The following is a 22,445-nucleotide window of genomic DNA, read 5'->3' on the forward strand; positions in this document are numbered from 1 at the left end:
CATCAGCCTATAGTGTTCAAGCAGTAGGCAAATACTGTAAGATGGGGGCCCTTTCATAATGATGTAGTCCTGGGCCTGGCAAAAGCTGTCGGTGGTCCAGCCAGTCCTGTCCTGTCCCATACCGTGGACCGCTTAGTCGACTGCAGCAGACCCACGATGAATCGTCTCGGCCCCCCTGCACCAATGGTACATCTGCACCACCAACAAAAAGGACATAACAAGGCAGAGAAACAAAGGACTATGTGTGTATGTGTGTGAGTGTAATATAGAGAGGGAGAAATAGAGCTGGTGGGGCGGTGTTCATGTGTGTGAGTGTTGCAGTGAGTGTCTGTGTCACTGTTTATGTGACAGACACAGAGAAAGAGCAAGAGAGAGAGAGAGATGTGGTGTGTGTGTGTGTGTGTGTGTGTGTGTGTGTGTGGTGGGGGGGTGGGGGGGTGGCGGTCCAGACAGTGCAAAAATTAAGAGGGAGAAAAAGACTAAGAGGACGTAGCAGGCGGATCCACACTGAAATGAATGGGCCACTTACACAGACATCAAGGCTCACTTAGGACTCTGGTCTCACACACACACAAACACAAATCAACACATGCATGCAAGGACATGAACACACACGATAAACACACACACACACTTACACACATATTAATGCAAGGACTTGCATACATGCGCAAACGTGCCATACAGCACATACATATGCACGCGCGCACGTACACACACACACACACACACACATTGTGGGCTGAGTGGCCGAAGTAGCTGTCAGCAGTGGCACTCCACACCTGATAGATGTGCTAACTAAGCGCAGAGGACTGAAGTTTCAAGGTTAGGGGAGTATATGTAGTGCGTGCGTGCGTGCGTGCGTGCGTGCGTGCGTGCGTGCGTGCGTGCGTGCGTGCGTGCGTGCGTGCGTGCGTGCGTGCGTGCGTGCGTGCGTGCGTGCGTGCGTGCGTGCGTGTNTGCATGCGTGCGTGCGNGCGTGCGTGCGTGCGTGCGTGCGTGCGTGCGTGCGTGCGTGCGTGCGTGCGTGCGTGCGTGCGTGCGTGCGTGCGTGCGTGCGTGCGTGCGTGCGTGCGTGCGTGCGTGCGTGCGTGCGTGCGTGCGTGCGTGCGTGCGTGCGTGCAGTGAGGGTGAATGCTCTTTCTATTGGCACAGCATTTAAGTTTGCCCTAAATTTGGGTTGATTACTAGTCCAACATGATCTCCAAAAATTCCGTGCTCCTGGACACGGATGTTAAGGGCACAAACTCCGTGTCCAGGAGCACGGATTTTGCCAAAATTCTGTGCTCCTGGACACGGAATTATTTTCCGTGCTCCTGGACACAGAATTGTTTTCCGTGATGGACACAGAGAAGTGCTCTCTCTATAGGCTACTCCCATAGCTCTATGTTTCCACAGTCTTGTGTTTTCTCAGGATTTTTCTCATTTCAAATATTTTTTCTCAAAAAAAAATATTTCCTACTAACAGGTTAGGGTTAGGGATTTTTTTTGGTCTGGGTATGGCTAGTTTTCTTTCATTCATTATGAATTTTATAGCCTAGCAACCAACTGGAAAAGGTATTTCTCAAAAATATGTCTTTAATGACAGGTTAAGGTTAGGGAATGTTTTGGTCAAGGCACAACTTAAATTGCTATAGCATTATTTTGTTTAGGATTAGCATTTGGTATGTATTTTCTACTGATAGACACTGTGGTAATAGCCTATAGAAAGCACTTCCGTGTGCCCATCACGGAAAACAATTCCGTGTCCAGGAGCATGGAAAACAATTCCGTGTCCAGGAGCACGGAATTTTGGCAAAATCCGTGCTCTTGGACACGGATTTCGTGTCCTTAGCATCCGTGTCCAGGAGCACGGAGTTTTTGGAGATCAGGCTGACTAGTCAATTGAATTAGACATTTGCATAACCCCACCCTTCTATTTGGATAACCCCATCCCACTACATGGATAAACACGCCCTGCTACCTTGATATCCAATCACAACACTCACAGTGAAAAAACATTACCTATCAAAACTGCCTAAATCAAATGAATGACAGCCGTAGGTAAGGTTGTGTTGTTTTTCTCCATTTAATTTGGGAATTTCTGTGTTTTCACTCTTTGACTCAAGAGGGACAATCTATGTAATTTATCTACCTTTACTTGTGTTTACTTTTGTCTATGTGTACTGTGCACTATGAAGGCAACAACATTTGGTGCTCTTTTTAAAGACCCCTCTGCATCCCCCCTCCCCCACCCCACCCAGTGCTATTCAGTGACTATTCAATTTTGGCCACCATGAGTGTAGCCTGTAGATCCAGGATGGTGTCCTGGACATTTAACTAATCTCTGTATTGGAAAATTTGCTTTTAAGTATTTGTCAAGCAGGTATCTGGTAAATAGATGCCCACCCATTATGTCAAAAATAAATGTCTATATTATTGTTGTCCATTGCTTTCTCCTCGATTATAAATGTATTAAACTGGCGTTCTCCGTTTGGGCAATTTATTTTGCGAGTCCACATCATTATGGGTAATTGATCACTTCTCAACTGAATTATAAATTTGCATAACCCCATCCTTCTACTTGGATAACCCCACCCTGCTACTTGGATAACCAATCACAACAGTCACAGTCAAAAAACATTACCTGTCAAAACTGCCCAAGTCAAATGAATGACAGCCATGAGTAAGGTTGCATTATTTTTCTCAATTTAATTTGGGAATTTTTGTGTTTTCACTCTTTTACCCCAGACACTTTATGGATTTTATACCTTACCTTTATATGTGTGTAATCTGCACTGTGAAGGCAACTTGCTCACTCACTTTGCATAGAGCCCTCTCTCAATCCTCCCTGCCCCACCCCATGCAGTCCTATTGAGGCAGTCGGTTCATATGCAAAATAGGGAGGCGGAGCACTCGGAGGGTCACAGGCAGTCTCAAAATGAATGGCAGTGAACGAGGAGCCCGCGTATTGAAGGATAAAACTCGCTGTTTTGAACTAATAATCGCCCTGGGATACTTCCTTCAAAGTTCAGAGCCTGCCTCGTGAATTCAGGAAAAAGACAAAAAAGTGGGATAATCATACGTACATCCAGATGACCACGAGCACTTGCAGAATCCACAGTCCCCCCCCCTATCAGCTCAGTTTGACAGCTGTCAGAACGCACCCAGCGAGCGGGGCATTCGGAGGGTACACTATTTACAGCCTTCTCGCTATTTAACCCATGCCTGCAGTTAGGGGCGCTGTCGAGACGAGAGCGCAGCCCATTCATTCTGAGTGTAGTCTGCAGTCCTCCGTTGGCGCCCCTACAGTGCAGTATCTGACGAGTGGAGCCTCTCATAATAGAACTTCTCTGAGAGCGTTTTGACAGCTGTCAAACTGAGCTGATAGGGGGGGACTGTGGATTCTACAAGTGCTCGTGGTCATATGGATGCACGTATGCTTGTCCCACTTTTTTGTCATTTCCCTGAATTCACGAGGCAGGCTGTGAACTTTGAAGGAAGTTTCCCCGGACGATTACAAGTTAAAAACAACGAGTTTTATCCTTCAATACGCTGGCTTCTTGTTCACTGCCATTCATTTTGAGGCTGCCTGTGACCCTCCGAGTGCTCCGCCTCCCTATTTTGCATATGAACCGACTGCCTCAATTCAGTGGCCATGCACATTTGGCCACCATGAGTGTAGCCTGTAGTTCCAGGATGCTCTGCTGAAGCTTTAACTCATTGCTGTATTGGAAAATTTGCTTTTAAGTATTTGTCTAGCAGGCATCTTGTAAATAGATGCCCACCTTTGATGTCAAAAATAAATGAATGTAACTGAGAAGGCCAGTTGATTTTACGTGAAGTAAAATCTGGGCAATTTCATTCACAATTCTACATCTTTTTGGGTTGATTTCTAGTCAATTGAATTATAATTTTGCATAACACCATCCATAGAGGTAGAAAATAACACTAGAGAGGACACAGCAATTTGCGACAGCACTGGGAAATGGCAGCTGGAGCTTCCCAACTTCCGTAGGTAGTGTAGGTACTTTCAAGCAATGCAAGTCAATGGAGAACACGCCCACACCTGTCAAGAAATTAACGAAAACTGTGTAAATATGAAGTAACACTTTAATCAAAGACTAGATTTGAAATGTCAGGCTAAATATCTACTTAAATCATATGAGTCGATAAAATACATTTAAAAATCAAATAATATGAACATAGTTAGCAACACACTTCAACTATTGTCCTTGTATAGTGTGTTGATGGACATTTTCACATGATTAAGCCATTTTTGACAGAGGTGAGCCTAGTTCTCTGTTAATTTCCATTTCTGTGATCTACCTACAGATAATGGCCGCTACAGATTGCCGTAAAAAGGGGGCGGGGTCCTCTCTAGTGTTATTTTCTACCTCTATGACACCATCCTTCTACTTGAATAGCCCCACCCCGCTACATGGATAAACCCGCCCTGCTACCTTGATATCCAATCACAACACTCACAGTGAAAAAACATTACCTATCAAAACTGCCTAAATCAAATGAATGACAGCCGTAAGTAAGATTGTGTTGGTTTTCTCCATTTAATTTGGGAATTTCTGTGTTTTCATTCTTTGCCCCAAGAGGGACAATCTATGGAATTTATCTACCTTTACTTGTGTTTACTTTTGTCTATGTGTACTGTGCACTATGAGGGCAACAACATTTGGGTGCTCACTTTACAGACCCCTCTGCATCCCCCCTCCCCCACCCCACCCAGTCCTATTCAGTGACTATTCAATTTTGGCCACCATGAGTGTAGCCTGTAGATCCAGGATGGTGTTTTGGACATTTAACTAATCTCTGTATTGGAAAATTTGCTTTTAAGTATTTGTCAAGCAGGTATCTTTTAAATAGCTGCCCATCCATTATATCAAAAGTAAATGTCCGTATTATTATTGTTCATTGCTTTCTCCTCGATTATAGATGAATTAAACTGAAGTATTTGTCTAGCAGGTGTCTTGTAAATTGATGCCCCCCTCTGATGTCAAGTGAATTTCCCTGATTTTCCATTACATAATATCAACTTTTTATTAGTAAATAAGTCCTGAATCTCACAGTCACATTCATTTATTTTTGACAGCAGAGGGGGGCATCTATTCACAAGACACCTGCTAGACAAATACTTAAAAGCTAATTTTCCAATGCTGAAGTGAGTTAGACCTTCAGGACAGAATCCTGGATCTAGAGGGTACACTCATGGTGGCCAAATGTGCATGGCCACTGAATAGGACTGCATGGGGTGGGGCAGGCAGAATGCAGAGAAGGCTCTATGCAAAGTGAGTGAGCATGTTGCCTTCACAGTGCAGATTACACACAGATAAAGGTAAGGTATAAAATCCATAAAGTGTATGGTGTCAAAGAATGAAAATACAACAATTCCCAAATTAAATTGAGAAAAATAATGTAACCTTTTTCATGGCTGTCATTCATTTGACTTGGGTAGTTTTGATAGGTAATGTTTTTTGACTGTGACTGTTGTGATTGGTTATCCAAGTAGCAGGGTGGGGTTATCCAAGTAGAAAAATTGGGTTATGCAAATTTATAATTCAGTCGAGAAGTGGTCAATTACCCATAATGATGTAGACTTGTAAACTAAATTGGCCAATCTGAGTACTTCAGTTGAATACATCTACAAACGAGGAGAAAGCAATGGACAACAATAATATAGGCATTTACTTTTGACATAATGGGTGGGCATCTATTTAAAATATACCTGCTTGACAAATACTTAGAAGCAAATTTTCCAATCCAGAGATTATTTAGATGTTCAAGACACCATCCTGGATCTACAGGCTACACTCATGGTGGCCAAAATTGAATAGTCACTGAATAGGACTGGGTGGGGTGGGGCAGGGAGGATGCAGAGAGGGCTTTAAAAAGAGCACCAAATGTTGTTGCCTTTATAGTGCACAGTACACATAGACAAAAGTAAACACAAGTAAAGGTAGATAAATTACATAGATTGTCCCTCTTGGGTCAAAGCATGAAAACACAAAAAAATCCCAAATTAAATCGAGAAAACCAACACAACCTTACCTACAGCTGTCATTCATTTCATTTAGGCAGTTTTGATAGGTAATGTTTTTTGACTGTGAGTGTTGTGATTGGATATCAAGGTAGCAGGGTGGGTTTATTCAAGTAGCAGGGTGGGGTTATTCAAATAGAAGGATGGGGTTATCCAAATTCATTATTCAATTGACTAGTAATCAATTATCCAAAATGATGTAGAATTGTCAATTAAATTGCCCAGATTTTACTTCATGTGAAATCAACTTTGTATTGGTAAAAAAGTCATGACTTTCACAGTAAGGTTCAATTATTTTTGACATCAAAGGGGGGGCATCTATTTCCAAGATACCTGCTAGACAAATACTTAAAAGCAAACTGTCCAACACAGAAAAGAGTTAGAGCTTCAGCAAATGGTCCTGGATCTACAGGCTACACTCATGGTGGCCAAATGTGCATGGCCACTGAATAGGACTGCATGGGGTGGGGCAGGGAGGATTGAGAGAGGGCTCTATGCAAAGTGAGCATGTTGCCTTCACAGTGCAGATTACACACAGATAAAGGTAAGGTATAAAATCCATAAAGTGTCTGGGGTAAAAGAGTGAAAACACAAAAAAATCCCAAATTAAATTGAGAAAAATAATGTAACCTTACTCATGGCTGTCATTCATTTGACTTGGGCAGTTTTTAATGTTTTTTGACTGACTGTTGTGATTGGTTATCCAAGTAGCAGGGTGGGGTTATCCAAGTAGAAGGATGGGGTTATGCAAATTTATAATTCAGTTGAGAAGTGATCAATTACCCATAATGATGTAGACTCGTAAAATGAATTGCCCAAATGGAGTTCTTCAGTTTAATTCATCTATAATCGAGGAGAAAGCAATGGACAATAATAATATGGACATTTACTTTTGATATAATGGGTGGGCAACTATTTAAAGGATACCTGCTTGACAAATACTTAAAAGCAAATTTCCCAATACAGATATCAGTTAAATGTCCAGGACACCATCCTGGATCTACAAGCTACACTCATGGTGGCCAAAATTGAATAGTCACTGAATAGCACTGGGTGGGGTGGGGGAGGGGGGATGCAGAGGGGTCTGTAAAGTGAGCACCCAAATGTTGTTGCCCTCATAGTGCACAGTACACATAGACAAAAGTAAACAAAAGTAAAGGTAGATAAATTCCATAGATTGTCCCTCTTGGGGCAAAGAATGAAAACACAGAAATTCCCAAATTAAATGGAGAAAACCAACACAATCTTACTTACGGCTGTCATTCATTTGATTTAGGCAGTTTTGATATGTTTTGTCACTGTGAGTGTTGTGATTGGATACCAAGGTAGCAGGGCGGGTTTATCCATGTAGCGGGGTGGGGCTATTCAAGTAGAAGGATGGTGTTATGCAAAATTATAATTCAATTGACTAGAAATCAACCCAAAAAGATGTAGAAGTGTGAATGAAATTGCCCAGATTTTACTTCACGTAAAATCAACTGGCCTTCTCAGTTACATTCATTTATTTTTGACATCAAAGGTGGGCATCTATTTACAAGATGCCTGCTAGACAAATACTTAAAAGCAAATTTTCCAATACAGCAATGAGTTAAAGCTTCAGGACAGAATCCTGGATCTACAGGCTACACTCATGGTGGCCAAATGTGCATGGCCACTGAATAGGACTGCATGGGGTGGGGCAGGGAGGATGCAGAGAGGGCTCTATGCAAAGTGAGCATGTTGCCTTCACAGTGCAGATTACACACAGATAAAGGTAAGGTATAAAATCCATAAAGTGTCTGGGGTAAAAGAGTGAAAACACAAAAATTCCCAAATTAAATTGAGAAAAATAATGCAACCTTACTCATGGCTGTCATTCATTTGACTTGGGCAGTTTTGACAGGTAATGTTTTTTGACTGTGACTGTTGTGATTGGTTATCCAAGTAGCAGGGTGGGGTTATCCAAGTAGAAGGATGGGGTTATGCAAATTTATAATTCAGTTGAGAAGTGATCAATTACCCATAATGATGTGGACTCGCAAAATAAATTGCCCAAACAGAGAACGCCAGTTTAATACATTTATAATCAAGGAGAAAGCAATGGACAACAATAATATAGACATTTACTTTTGATATAATGGGTGGGCAACTATTTAAAAGATACCTGCTTGACAAATACTTAAAAGCAAATTTCCCAATACATATATTAGTTAAATGTCCAGTACACCATCCTGGATCTACAGGCTACACTCATGGTGGCCAAAATTGAATAGTCACTGAATAGGACTGGGTGGGGTGGGGGAGGGGGGATGCAGAGGGGTCTTTAAAAAGAGCACCAAATGTTGTTGCCTTCATAGTGCACAGTACACATAGACAAAAGTAAACACAAGTAAAGGTAGATAAATTCCATAGATTGTCCCTCTCGGGTCAAAGCATGAAAACACAGAAATTCCCAAATTAAATGGAGAAAACCAACACAATCTTACTTACGGCTGTCATTCATTTGATTTAGGCAGTTTTGATAGGTAATGTTTTTTCACTGTGAGTGTTGTGATTGGATATCAAGGCAGCAGGGTGGGTTTATCCATATAGTGGGGTGGGGTTATGCAAATAGAAGGATGGGGTTATCCAAATTCATAATTCAATTGACTAGAAATCAACCTAAAAAAGATGTAGAATCGTGAATGAAATTGCCCAGATTTTACTTCACGTATAATCAACTGGCCTTCTCAGTTACATTCATTTATTTTTGACATCAAAGGTGGGCATCTATTTACAAGATGCCTGCTAGACAAATACTTAAAAGCAAATTTTCCAATATAGCTATGAGTTAAAGCTTCAGGACAGCATCCTGGATCTACAGGCTACACTCATGGTGGCCAAATGTGCATGGCCACTGAATAGGACTGCATGGGGTGGGGCAGGGAGGATTGAGAGAAGGCTCTATGCAAAGTGAGTGAGCAAGTTGCCTTCACAGTGCAGATTACACACAGATAAAGGTAAGGTATAAAATCCATAAAGTGTCTGGGGTAAAAGAGTGAAAACACAAAAATTCCCAAATTAAATTGAGAAAAATAATGCAACCTTACTCATGGCTGTCATTCATTTGACTTGGGCAGTTTTGACAGGTAATGTTTTTTGACTGTGACTGTTGTGATTGGTTATCCAAGTAGCAGGGTGGGGTTATCCAAGTAGAAGGATGGGGTTATGCAAGTGTATAATTCAGTTGAGAAGTGATCAATCACTCATAATGATGTGGACCCGCAAAATAAATTGCCCAAACGGAGAACGCCAGTTTAATACATTTATAATTGAGGAGAAAGCAATGGACAACAATAATATAGACATTTATTTTTGACATAACGGGTGGGCATCTATTTACCAGATACCTGCTTGACAAATACTTAAAAGCAAATTTTCCAATACAGAGATTAGTTAAATGTCCAGGACATCATCCTGGATCTACAGGCTACACTCATGGTGGCCAAAATTGAATAGTCACTGAATAGGACTGGGTGGGGTGGGGGAGGGGGGATGCAGAGGGGTCTTTAAAAAGAGCACCAAATGTTGTTGCCTTCATAGTGCACAGTACACATAGACAAAAGTAAACACAAGTAAAGGTAGATAAATTACATAGATTGTCCCTCTTGAGTCAAAGAGTGAAAACACAGAAATTCCCAAATTAAATGGAGAAAAACAACACAACCTTACCTATGGCTGTCATTCATTTGATTTAGGCAGTTTTGATAGGTAATGTTTTTTCACTGTGAGTGTTGTGATTGGATATCAAGGTAGCAGGGCGGGTTTATCCATGTAGTGGGTTGGGGTTATCCAAACATAAGGATGGGGTTATGCAAATGTATAATTCAATTGACTAGCAATTCACCGAAAATATTGTAGAATTTGTCAAGTGAATAGAGGTGTGTCGTTCATGAACGAGCCGGTTCTTTTGAACGGCTCCCTGAAGTGAACGATGGGAACCGGATCACAGCTGGGGGAGTCACTCGACCATTATTTCATTCATTTTTCATTCATTTTAAGCACGTGACCTCGACCAGAGTAATTAAATTTGGGAAAAAACACAATTGTTTGCCTCAATGAGGGGCAAAAGCGGTCTTTAGAAGCAGGAGAATAATCAATTGTTGTTTGGACAAAATTACCTTGAGGTGGAGTCAAAATATTACATCCTTAACACTGAATAAATGATTTGAAAAAGAGCCAAAAGAGACAGTTTTTGAACGGCTCTTTGAAAGGAACGAGCTACGAAGATCCGGATCCTATCAAAGAGCCATGAATCCCATCTCTACAGGTGAATTTCCCTGATTTTACTTTACATAATATATTTTTATTAGTAAATAAGTCCTGACTCTCACAGTTGCATTCATTTATTGTTGACATCAGAGGGGGGCATCTATTTACAAGATACCTGCTAGACAAATACTTAAAAGCAAATTTTCCAACACAGAAATGAGTTAGAGCTTCAGGAGAGGGTCCTGGATCTACAGGCTACACTCATGGTGGCCAAATGTGCATGGCCACTGAATAGGACTGCATGGGGTGGGGCAGGGAGGATGCAGAGAGGGCTCTATGCAAAGTGAGCCTGTTGCCTCCACAGTGCAGTTTACACACAGATAAAGGTAACGTATAAAATCCATAAAGTGTTTGGGGTCAAAGAATGAAAACACAAAAATTCCCCAATTAAATTGAGAAAAATAATGTAACCTCACTCATGGCTGTCATTCATATGACTTGGGCAGTTTTGATAGGTAATGTTTTTTGACTGTGACTGTTGTGATTGGTTATCCAAGTAGCAGGGTGGTGTTATCCAAGTAGAAAGATGGGGTTATGCAAATTTATAATTCAGTTGAGAAGTGCTCAATTACCCATAATAATGTAGACTTGTAAACTAGATTGGCCAAACGGAGTACTTCAGTGGGTGGACATCTGTAATCGAGGAGAAAGCAATGGACAACAATAATATAGACATGTACTTTTGACATAATGGATGGGCATCTATTTAAAAGATACCTGCTTGACAATTACTTAAAAGCAAATTTTCCAATACAGAGTTCAGTCAGATGTTCAGCACACCATCCTGGATCTAAAGGCTACACTCATGGTGGCCAAAATTGAATAGTCACTGAATAGCACTGGGTGGGGTGGGGTGGGATGCAGAGGGGTCTTTAAAAAGAGCACCAAATGTTGTTGCCTTCATAGTGCACAGTACACATAGACAAAAGTAAACACAAGTAAAGGTAGATAAATTACATAGATTGTCCCTCTTGAGTCAAAGAGTGAAAACACAGAAATTCCCAAATTAAATGGAGAAAAACAACACAACCTTACCTATGGCTGTCATTCATTTGATTTAGGCAGTTTTGATAGGTAATGTTTTTTCACTGTGAGTGTTGTGATTGGATATCAAGGTAGCAGGGCGGGTTTATCCATGTAGTGGGTTGGGGTTATCCAAACATAAGGATGGGGTTATGCAAATGTATAATTCAATTGACTAGCAATCCACCCAATAAGTACATTCGACATGACATCAACGCAGATATGCCTATTTAGACAGCAATGCATCCTGGATGAAAATGCTGCATGACGGTTAGATTTCCTGTCAAACTTCGAAATTTCGTCGACGTTGCGTTGACGAGGTGACATGTCACATGGTGTAAAACTATCGCGGGATGAATGCGGCTGCAGTCAGATCTTGCAACCTCTGCAGTTGCTTATCCCCTTCAACGCTCGTCGGCGGACTGCCTCCGAGGTCACGCGCCCATGAACTGGTTGGTCAAAAACTCACTCACGTGTGTATATCGTCGGCTTGCTACCAAAACCGCCTAAGTCCGATTTTTGGGTTTTCGGAAAACAGGGAAAAACTAAATTTCCTAGGGGGCGCCAAACACCAGTGGCGGTTCTAGGAAATCTGACACCCTGGGCAAAGAGCAATTGTGAGTCCCCCCTAATAATTTTGGTCAAAAGGAGATTTTTGCAGAACTTTACTACCCTACCACTTGCATCATCCTGTCATCCTGTCTGTGTCATTGGTCCATAACAAACAGTACCTGTCTAAGATGTTAATTTATTTTCTTTATTTATTTTGAGTGAAGCGGCAAGTCAAACATGAAACGCCTTCTAAGGAAAACAAAACACTTTAAAATAAATAATTTCATGCAGCACAACAAGAACAATGCACTGCACATTATTTTGATAGTTATACTATTTCTTTATTTTTATTCCAAACTTTAATCCTGGAAATGGTGAATGACTGAAATACTTTTGTAGACTTTGTCAGCATGCTGGTAAATCTCATATCTACCAACAGATGTTCACAATTTTCTTTTACTTTCTACTACTTTCAGTTATGTTAGTTTTCAATGTTGATATTATTTGCATTAACACCCAAGTAAAGCACTCTGAGATATTGTCATTGTGCCAGAGCAATTGCCTCAATGGTAATACACTCATTGCCGATGCCATGACAGATCCAACTTGCATTGTCTCACAGAGAAAGCATTGCAGTGGCGTCCAATCTCCATGTTGAGGGTCCATCAGTCATGGAGGAGGATGAAGGGGTGGGGCACTTCTTTGGTCCTTGTACCTCCTCACAAACTGTCTCCTCCTTGTTTATCATCTTTGGTTAACTTCTGCCCTTCTCCATGCTCATAGAACTGCCCCACCCTCCCAACCTTGCCCATGACAGAGGTAACCTGCTCATAGAACTGTGCCCCGCCCACTTCAACGCCACCACCGTGGAATTCAGAACATGGTTTAGAAACACTACTGGATTCAATAATCACTCAACTCAGGCAGTTCACTGGGTGAAAACTAATCTTATGCACAAATGACATCGATCCAAAGGTGTCAAATGTTAACATTATGAGATAGTAGACGTATGTGTGAAATTCAAGAGTGTCACAGGAGGTTTTAGATTGCCAAAGTCTTCTATAAATAATATCTGACTACATCAAAGAAAGCACCAGGTTAATAATTGCTCAATTGTTTTAGCTACAACCACTGTGTGATAATAAAAATAACTCAGACACTGATGTCTAAGGATTAAGTTTTGACACATGGTCATTGTCTTTGAAGAGAGAGAGAGAGAGAGAAATCTTAACAGATGTAAATAAACTGCTTCCTCTTGTCCATGTCAAGTTGCTTGCATCAAAAATGGCTAAGTCAAGCTACCAAAGTCATTCACATTGGCAGAACAATTGTGCACAGGGCCCCAGGATGAATAGATAGGGCCCCCATACCACCTGCCAAGGTCATAATAGGGCCCCTACCTCTGCCACCTGCAGGAGGGCCCTAGGCCTACAGGCAAATGCCCTCCTTGTCCTCCCAATAGCTACGTCCCTGGTCATTCATTTTCTCATAGGCAGTGTGTGACTTTATACATACAGATTTTTGACTCTGGTGACTGTTGTGATTGATCAATGACCCTGGCGGAAAGGCAGGGTGATGCAGCTGTGGTAGGGGAGTAAGTTTATGTAAAAATCTAATTTCGCCCAAATTCGGACTTAGGTGGTTTTGGTAGCAAGCTGACGATATGGGTCTTGTCTCACACCTCTACACAAGTTTGCTTAGGTCCCCACTTCAGCTCCTCCTCACTGCCTGTCCCCCCACTCCTCACACGTGGTGTGTTAGTAGAGCAAACCGGTGCGAGCTCATCGTCTCGTTCATATTTGTGGCCGACTTTAAATGCGCTGTATTTAGTAACACCCACAGCGTGACAACAAGTTCTCGCTCACGTGCTTCCGTCAACGTAGGTCAACAGCAGCAAAGTCGTATGTGCTTAATATGATGTAGAATTTGTCAAGTGAATAGAGGTGTGTCGTTCATGAACGAGCCGGTTCTTTTGAACGGCTCCCTGAAGTGAACGATGGGAACCGGATCACAGCTGGGGGAGTCACTCGACCATTATTTCATTCATTTTTCATTCATTTTAAGCACGTGACCTCGACCAGAGTAATTAAATTTGGGAAAAAACACAATTGTTTGCCTCAATGAGGGGCAAAAGCGGTCTTTAGAAGCAGGAGAATAATCAATTGTTGTTTGGACAAAATTACCTTGAGGTGGAGTCAAAATATTACATCCTTAACACTGAATAAATGATTTGAAAAAGAGCCAAAAGAGAGAGTTTTTTAAACGGCTCTTTGAATGGAACGAGCTATGAAAATCCGGATCCTGTCAAAGAGCCATAAATCTCATCTCTAAACGACACACCTCTATTCACTTGACAAATTCTACAATATTTTCGGTGAATTGCTAGTCAATTGAATTATACATTTGCATAACCCCATCCTTATGTTTGGATAACCCCAACCCACTACATGGATAAACCCGCCCTGCTACCTTGATATCCAATCACAACACTCACAGTGAAAAAACATTACCTATCAAAACTGCCTAAATCAAATGAATGACAGCCATAGGTAAGGTTGTGTTGTTTTTCTCCATTTAATTTGGGAATTTCTGTGTTTTCACTCTTTGACTCAAGAGGGACAATCTATGTAATTTATCTACCTTTACTTGTGTTTACTTTTGTCTATGTGTACTGTGCACTATAAAGGCAACAACATTTGGGTGCTCACTTTACAGACCCCTCTGCATCCCCCCTCCCCCACTGAGTCCTATTCAGTGACTATTCAATTTTGTCCACCATGAGTGTAGCCTTTAGATCCAGGATGATGTCCTGAACATCTGACTAAACTCTGTAATGGAAAATTTGCTTTTAAGTATTTGTGAAGTAGGTATCTGGTAAATAGATGCCCACCCATTGTGTCAAAAATAAATGTCTATATTATTTTTGTCCATTGCTTTCTCCTTGATTATAAATGTATTAAACTGGCGTTCTCTGTTTGGGCAATTTATTTTGCGAGTCCACATCATTATGGGTAATTGATCACTTCTCAACTGAATTATAAATTTGCATAACCCCATCCTTCTACTTGGATAACCCCACCCTGCTACTTGGATAACCAATCACAACAGTCACAGTCAAACAACATTACCTGTCAAAACTGCCCAAGTCAAATGAATGACAGCCATGAGTAAGGTTACATTATTTTTCTCAATTTAATTTGGGATTTTTTTTGTGTTTTCACTCTTTTACCCCAGACATTTTATGGATTTTATACCTTACCTTTATCTGTGTGTAAACTGCACTGTGAAGGCAACATGCTCACTTTGCATAGAGCCCTCTCTACATCCCCCCTGCCCCACCCCATGCAGTCCTATTCAGTGGCCATGCACATTTGGCCACCATGAGTGTAGCCTGTAGTTCCAGGATTCTCTGCTGAAACTCTTACTCACTTCTGTATTGGAAAATTAGCTTTTTAGTATTTGTCTAGCAGGCATCTAGTAAATAGATGCCCACCTTTGATGTCAAAAATAAATGAATGTAACTGAGAAGGCCAGTTGATTTTACGTGAAGTAAAATCTGGGCAATTTCATTCACAATTCTACATCTTTTTGGGTTGATTTCTAGTCAATTGAATTATAATTTTGCATAACACCATCCTTCTACTTGAATAGCCCCACCCCGCTACATGGATAAACCCGCCCTGCTACCTTGATATCCAATCACAACACTCACAGTGAAAAAACATTACCTATCAAAACTGCCTAAATCAAATGAATGACAGCCGTAAGTAAGATTGTGTTGGTTTTCTCCATTTAATTTGGGAATTTCTGTGTTTTCATGCTTTGACCCAAGAGGGACAATCTATGTAATTTATCTACCTTTACTTGTGTTTACTTTTGTCTATGTGTACTGTGCACTATGAAGGCAACAACATTTGGTGCTCTTTTTAAAGACCCCTCTGCATCCCCCCTCCCCCACCCCACCCAGTCCTATTCAGTGACTATTCAATTTTGGCCACCATGAGTGTAGCCTGTAGATCCAGGATGATGTCCTGGACATTTAACTAATCTCTATATTGGAAAATTTGCTTTTAAGTATTTGTCAAGCAGGTATCTGGTAAATAGATGCCCACCCATTGTGTCAAAAATAAATGTCTATACTATTTTTGTCCATTGCTTTCTCCTTGATTACAAATGTATTAAACTGGCGTTCTCCGTTTGGGCAATTTATTTTGTGAGTCCACATCATTATGGGTAATTGATCACTTCTCAACTGAATTATAAATTTGCATAACCCCATCCTTCTACTTGGATAACCCCACCCTGCTACTTGGATAACCAATCACAACAGTCACAGTCAAAAAACATTACCTGTCAAAACTGCCCAAGTCAAATGAATGACAGCCATGAGTAAGGTTGCATTATTTTTCTCAATTTAATTTGGGAATTTTTGTGTTTTCACTCTTTTACCCCAGACACTTTATGGATTTTATACCTTACCTTTATCTGTGTGTAATCTGCACTGTGAAGGCAACATGCTCACTCACTTTGCATAGAGCCTTCTCTGCATTCTGCCTGCCCCACCCCATGCAGTCCTATTCAGTGGTCATGCACATTTGGCCACCATGAGTGTAGCCTGTAGATCCAGGATTCTGTCCTGTAGCTTTAACTCATAGCTGTATTGGAAAATATGCTTTTAAGTATTTGTCTAGCAGGCATCTTGTAAATAGATGCCCACTTTTGATGTCAAAAATAAATGAATGTAACTGTGAAGGCCAGCTGATTATACGTGAAGTAAAATCTGGGCAATTTCATAAACAATTTTACATCTTTTTTGGGTGGATTTCTAGTCAATTGAATTATAAATTTGAATAACACCATCCTTCTACTTAGATAACCCCACCCCACTGGATAAACCCGCCCTGCTACCATGATATCCAAATACAACACTCACAGTGAAAAAACATTACCTATCAAAACTGCCTAAATGAAATGAATGACAGCCGTAGGTAAGATTGTGTTGGTTTTCTCCATTTAATTTGGGAATTGCTGTGTTTTCATTATTTGACCCAAGAGGGACAATCTATGGAATTTATCTACCTTTACTTATGTTTACCTTTGTCTATGTGTACTGTGCACTATGAAGGCAGCAACATTTGGGTGCTCACTTTACAGACCCCTCTGCATCCTCCCTCCCCCACCCCACCCAGTGCTATTCAGTGACTATTCAATTTTGGCCACCGTAAGTGTAGCCTATAGATCCAGGATGGTGTCCTGAATATCTAACTAATCTCTGTATTGAAAAATTAGCTTTTAAGTATTTGTCAAGCAGGTATCTTGTAAATAGATGCCCACCTATTATGTAAAAAAATGTCTATATTATTGTCATCCATTACTTTCTCCTCGATTATAGATGTATTAAACTGCTGTTCGCCGTTTGGGCAATTTATTTTACGAGTCTACATCATTATGGGTAATTGATCACTTCTCAACTGAATTATACATTTGCATAACCCCATCCTGCTACTTGGATAACCAATCACAACAGTCAGTCAAAAAACATTACGTATCAAAACTGCCCAAGTCAAATGAATGACAGCCATGAGTAAGGTTACATTATTTTTCTCAATTTAATTTGGGATTTTTTGTGTTTTCACTCTTTGACCCCAGACACTTTATGGATTTTATACCTTACCTTTATCTGTGTGTAATCTGCACTGTGAAGGCAACATGCTCACTCACTTTGCATAGAGCCCTCTCTCAATCCTCCCTGCCCCACCCCATGCAGTCCTATTCAGTGGCCATGCACATTTGGCCACCATGAGTGTAGCCTGTAGATCCAGGACCATTTGCTGAAGCTCTAACTCTTTTCTGTGTTGGACAGTTTGCTTTTAAGTATTTGTCTAGCAGGTATCTTGGAAATAGATGCCCCCCCTTTGATGTCAAAAATAATTGAACCTTACTGTGAAAGTCATGACTTTTTTACCAATACAAAGTTGATTTCACGTGAAGTAAAATCTGGGCAATTTAATGGACAATTCTACATCATTTTGGGTTGATTGCTAGTCATTTGAATTATAATTTTGCATAACACCATCCTTCTATTTGAATAGCCCCACCCTGCTACATGGATAAACCCGCCCTGCTACCTTGATATCCAATCACAACACTCAAAGTGAAAAGACATTACCTATCCAAACTGCCTAAATCAAATGAATGACAGCCGTAAATAAGGTTGTGTTGGTTTTCTCAATTTAATTTGGAAAATTTCTGTGTTTTCATTCTTTGACCAAAAAGGCACAATCTATGGAATTTATCTATCTTTACTTGTGTTTACTTTTGTCTATGTGTACTGTGCACTATGAAGGCAACAACATTTGGTGCTCTTTTTAAAGCCCCCTCTGCATCCCCCCTCCCCCACCCCACCCAGTCCTATTCAGTGACTGTTCAATTTTGGCCACCATGAGTGTAGCCTGTAGATCCAGGATGGTGCCTTGAACATCTAACTAATCTCTGGATTGGAAAATTTGCTTTTAAGTATTTGTCAAGCAGGTATCTTTTAAATAGATGCCTACCCATTATGTCAAAAGTAAATGTCTATATTGTTGTTGTCCATTGCTTTCTCCTCGTTTGTAGATGTATTCAACTGAAGTACTCAGTTTGGCCAATTTAGTTTACAAGTCTACATCATTATGGGTAATTGACCACTTCTCAACTGAATTATAAATTTGCATAACCCCATCTTTCTACTTGGATAACCCCACCCTGCTACTTGGATAACCAATCACAACAGCCACAGTAAAAAAAAAACATTACCTATCAAAACTACCCAAGTCAAATGAATGACAGCCATGAAAAAGGTTACATTATTTTTCTCAATTTAATTTGGGAATTGTTGTATTATCATTCTTTGACACCAGACACTTTATGGATTTTATACCTTACCTTTATCTGTGTGTAATCTTCACTGTGAAGGCAACATACTCACTCACTTTGCATATCCTCTCTGCCTCCTCCATGCCCCACCCTATGCAGCCCTATTCAGTGGCTATGCACATTTGGCCACCATGAGTGCAGCCTGTAGATCCAGGATTCTGTCCTGAAGCTCCAACTCACTTCTGTATAGGAATATTTGCTTTTAAGTATATGTCTAGCAGGTATCTTGTAAATAGATGCCCCCCTCTGATGTCAACAATAAATGAATGCAACTGTGAGAGTCAGGACTTATTTACTAATAAAAATATATTATGTAAAGTAAAATCAGGGAAATTCACTTGACATCAGAGGGGGGCATCTATTTACAAGACACCTGCTAGACTAATACTTCAGCTTAATTCATCTATAATCGAGCAGAAAGCAATGGACAACAATAATATAGACATTTACTTTTGATATAATGGGTGGGCAACTATTTAAAAGATACCTGCTTGACAAATACTTAAAAGCAAATTTCCCAATACAGATGTTAGTTAAATGTCCAGCACACCATCCTGGATCTACAGGCTACACTCATGTTGGCCAAAATTGAATAGTCACTGAATAGCACTGGGTGGGGTGGGGGAGGGAGGATGCAGAGGGGTCTGTAAAGTGAGCACCCAAATGTTGTTGCCCTCATAGTGCACAGTACACATAGACAAAAGTAAAGGTAGATAAATTCCATTGATTGTCCCTCTTGGGTCACAGCATGAAAACACAGAAATTCCCAAATTAAATGGATAAAACCAACACAATCTTATTACTTACGGCTGTCATTCATTTGATTTAGGCAGTTTTGATAGGTAATGTTTTTTCACTGTGAGTGTTGTGATTGGATATCAAGGTAGCAGGGCGGGTTTATCCATGTAGCGGGGTGGGGCTATTCAAGTAGAAGGATGGTGTCATAGAGGTAGAAAATAACACTAGAGAGGACCCCGCCCCCTTTTTACGGCAATCTGTAGCGGCCATTATCTGTAGGTAGATCACAGAAATGGAAATTAACAGAGAACTAGGCTCACCTCTGTCAAAAATGGCTTAATCATGTGAAAATGTCCATCAACACACTATACAAGGACAATAGTTGAAGTGTGTTGCTAACTATGTTCATATTATTTGATTTTTAAATGTATTTTATCGACTCATATGATTTAAGTAGATATTTAGCCTGACATTTCAAATCTAGTCTTTGATTAAAGTGTTACTTCATATTTACACAGTTTTCGTTAATTTCTTGACAGGTGTGGGCGTGTTCTCCATTGACTTGCATTGCCTGAAAGTACCTACACTACCTACGGAAGTTGGGAAGCTCCAGCTGCCATTTCCCAGTGCTGTCGCAAATTGCTGTGTCCTCTCTAGTGTTATTTTCTACCTCTACGGATGGTGTTATGCAAATTTATAATTCAATTGACTAGAAATCAACCCAGAAAGATGTAGAATTGTGAATGAAATTGCCCAGATTTTCCTTCACGTAAAATCAACTGGCCTTCTCAGTTACATTCATTTATTTTTGACATCAAAGGTGGGCATCTATTTACAAGATGCCTGCTAGACAAATACTTAAAAGCAAATTTTCCAATACAGCTATGAGTTAAAGCTTCAGGACAGAATCCTGGATCTACAGGCTACACTCATGGTGGCCAAATGTGCATGGCCACTGAATTGAGGCAGTCGGTTCATATGCAAAATAGGGAGGCGGAGCACTCGGGGGGTCACAGGCAGCCTCAAAATGAATGGCAGTGAACAAGAAGCCAGCGTATTGAAGGATAAAACTCGTTGTTTTTAACTTGTAATCGCCCTGGGATACTTCCTTCAAAGTTCACAGCCTGCCTCGTGAATTCAGGGAAATGACAAAAAAGTGGGACAAGCATACATGCATCCAGATGACCACGAGCACTTGTACAATCAACAGTCCCCCCCTATCAGCTCAGTTTGACAGCTGTGAAAACGCTCTCAGAGAAGTTGTATTACGAGAGGTTCCACTCGCCAGGTACTGCACTGTAGGGGCGCCAACGGAGGACTGCAGACTACACTCAGAATTAATGGGCTGCACTCTCGTCTCGACAGCGCCCCTAACTGCAGGCATGGGTTAAATAGCGAGAAGGTTGTAAATACTGTACCCTCCGAATGCCCCGCTCGCTGGGTGCGTTCTGACAGCTGTCAAACTGAGCTGATAGGGGGGGGGACTGTGGATTCTGCAAGTGCTCGTGGTCATCTGGATGTACGTATGATTATCCCACTTTTTTGTCTTTTTCCTGAATTCACGAGGCAGGCTCTGAACTTTGAAGGAAGTATCCCAGGGCGATTATTAGTTCAAAACAGCGAGTTTTATCCTTCAATACGCGGGCTCCTCGTTCACTGCCATTCATTTTGAGACTGCCTGTGACCCTCCGAGTGCTCCGCCTCCCTATTTTGCATATGAACCGACTGCCTCAATAGGACTGCATGGGGTGGGGCAGGGAGGATGCAGAGAGGGCTCTATGCAAAGTGAGTGAGCAAGTTGCCTTCACAGTGCAGATTACACACATATAAAGGTAAGGTATAAAATCCATAAAGTGTCTGGGGTAAAAGAGTGAAAACACAAAAATTCCCAAATTAAATTGAGAAAAATAATGCAACCTTACTCATGGCTGTCATTCATTTGACTTGGGCAGTTTTGACAGGTAATGTTTTTTGACTGTGACTGTTGTGATTGGTTATCCAAGTAGCAGGGTGGGGTTATCCAAGTAGAAGGATGGGGTTATGCAAGTGTATAATTCAGTTGAGAAGTGATCAATTACTCATAATGATGTGGACTCGCAAAATAAATTGCCCAAACGGAGAACGCGAGTTTAATACATTTATAATCAAGGAGAAAGCAATGGACAACAATAAGATAGACATTTATTTTTGACATAATGGGTGGGCATCTATTTACCAGATACCTACTTGACAAATACTTAAAAGCAAATTTTCCAATACAGAGATTAGTTATATGTCCAGGACACCATCCTGGATCTACAGGCTACACTCATGGTGGCCAAAATTGAATAGTCACTGAATAGCACTGGGTGGGGTGGGGGAAGGGGGATGCAGAGGGGTCTTTAAAAAGAGCACCAAATGTTGTTGCCTTCATAGTGCACAGTACACATAGACAAAAGTAAACACAAGTAAAGGTAGATAAATTACATAGATTGTCCCTCTTGAGTCAAAGAGTGAAAACACAGAAATTCCCAAATTAAATGGAGAAAAACAACACAACCTTACCTACGGCTGTCATTCATTTGATTTAGGCAGTTTTGATAGGTAATGTTTTTTCACTGTGAGTGTTGTGATTGGATATCAAGGTAGCAGGGCGTGTTTATCCATGTAGTGGGATGGGGTTATCCAAATAGAAGGGTGGGGTTATGCAAATGTCTAATTCAATTGACTAGTCAGCCTGATCTCCAAAAACTCCGTGCTCCTGGACACGGATGCTAAGGACACGAAATCCGTGTCCAAGAGCACGGATTTTGCCAAAATTCCGTGCTCCTGGACACGGAATTGTTTTCCATGCTCCTGGACACGGAATTGTTTTCCGTGATGGGCACACGGAAGTGCTTTCTATAGGCTATTACCA

At 41.0% G+C, this 22,445-nt stretch overlaps 1 protein-coding gene and 13 non-coding genes across 14 annotated transcripts in view; 8 read left to right on the forward strand and 6 right to left on the reverse strand.

Moving 5' to 3' along the window:
* The window catches only part of si:dkeyp-23e4.3 (rho GTPase-activating protein 7), a 166,325-nt gene that overhangs the window by 40,745 nt on the left and 103,135 nt on the right, over positions 1-22,445 (forward strand). The window lies entirely within an intron of this gene.
* Positions 2,335-2,388, forward strand: LOC134453376 (U7 small nuclear RNA). Its single transcript, XR_010035577.1, has one exon. It is a non-coding gene; the product is annotated as a U7 small nuclear RNA (small nuclear RNA).
* LOC134453399 (U7 small nuclear RNA) lies at positions 3,714-3,767 on the forward strand. The gene has a single exon (XR_010035599.1). It is a non-coding gene; the product is annotated as a U7 small nuclear RNA (small nuclear RNA).
* Positions 6,342-6,395, reverse strand: LOC134453372 (U7 small nuclear RNA). The gene has a single exon (XR_010035573.1). It is a non-coding gene; the product is annotated as a U7 small nuclear RNA (small nuclear RNA).
* On the reverse strand, positions 7,551-7,604 carry LOC134453400 (U7 small nuclear RNA). The gene has a single exon (XR_010035600.1). It is a non-coding gene; the product is annotated as a U7 small nuclear RNA (small nuclear RNA).
* Positions 8,772-8,825, reverse strand: LOC134453370 (U7 small nuclear RNA). Its single transcript, XR_010035571.1, has one exon. It is a non-coding gene; the product is annotated as a U7 small nuclear RNA (small nuclear RNA).
* LOC134453377 (U7 small nuclear RNA) lies at positions 9,377-9,430 on the reverse strand. Its single transcript, XR_010035578.1, has one exon. It is a non-coding gene; the product is annotated as a U7 small nuclear RNA (small nuclear RNA).
* On the reverse strand, positions 10,414-10,467 carry LOC134453392 (U7 small nuclear RNA). The gene has a single exon (XR_010035592.1). It is a non-coding gene; the product is annotated as a U7 small nuclear RNA (small nuclear RNA).
* Positions 15,336-15,389, forward strand: LOC134453381 (U7 small nuclear RNA). Its single transcript, XR_010035581.1, has one exon. It is a non-coding gene; the product is annotated as a U7 small nuclear RNA (small nuclear RNA).
* Positions 15,955-16,008, forward strand: LOC134453379 (U7 small nuclear RNA). Its single transcript, XR_010035579.1, has one exon. It is a non-coding gene; the product is annotated as a U7 small nuclear RNA (small nuclear RNA).
* Positions 16,560-16,613, forward strand: LOC134453375 (U7 small nuclear RNA). The gene has a single exon (XR_010035576.1). It is a non-coding gene; the product is annotated as a U7 small nuclear RNA (small nuclear RNA).
* LOC134453374 (U7 small nuclear RNA) lies at positions 17,177-17,230 on the forward strand. The gene has a single exon (XR_010035575.1). It is a non-coding gene; the product is annotated as a U7 small nuclear RNA (small nuclear RNA).
* LOC134453373 (U7 small nuclear RNA) lies at positions 17,755-17,808 on the forward strand. The gene has a single exon (XR_010035574.1). It is a non-coding gene; the product is annotated as a U7 small nuclear RNA (small nuclear RNA).
* Positions 20,370-20,423, reverse strand: LOC134453371 (U7 small nuclear RNA). The gene has a single exon (XR_010035572.1). It is a non-coding gene; the product is annotated as a U7 small nuclear RNA (small nuclear RNA).

Source organism: Engraulis encrasicolus, chromosome 7 (genome assembly GCF_034702125.1).
Source record: "Engraulis encrasicolus isolate BLACKSEA-1 chromosome 7, IST_EnEncr_1.0, whole genome shotgun sequence".
NCBI classification, from domain to species: domain Eukaryota; kingdom Metazoa; phylum Chordata; class Actinopteri; order Clupeiformes; family Engraulidae; genus Engraulis; species Engraulis encrasicolus.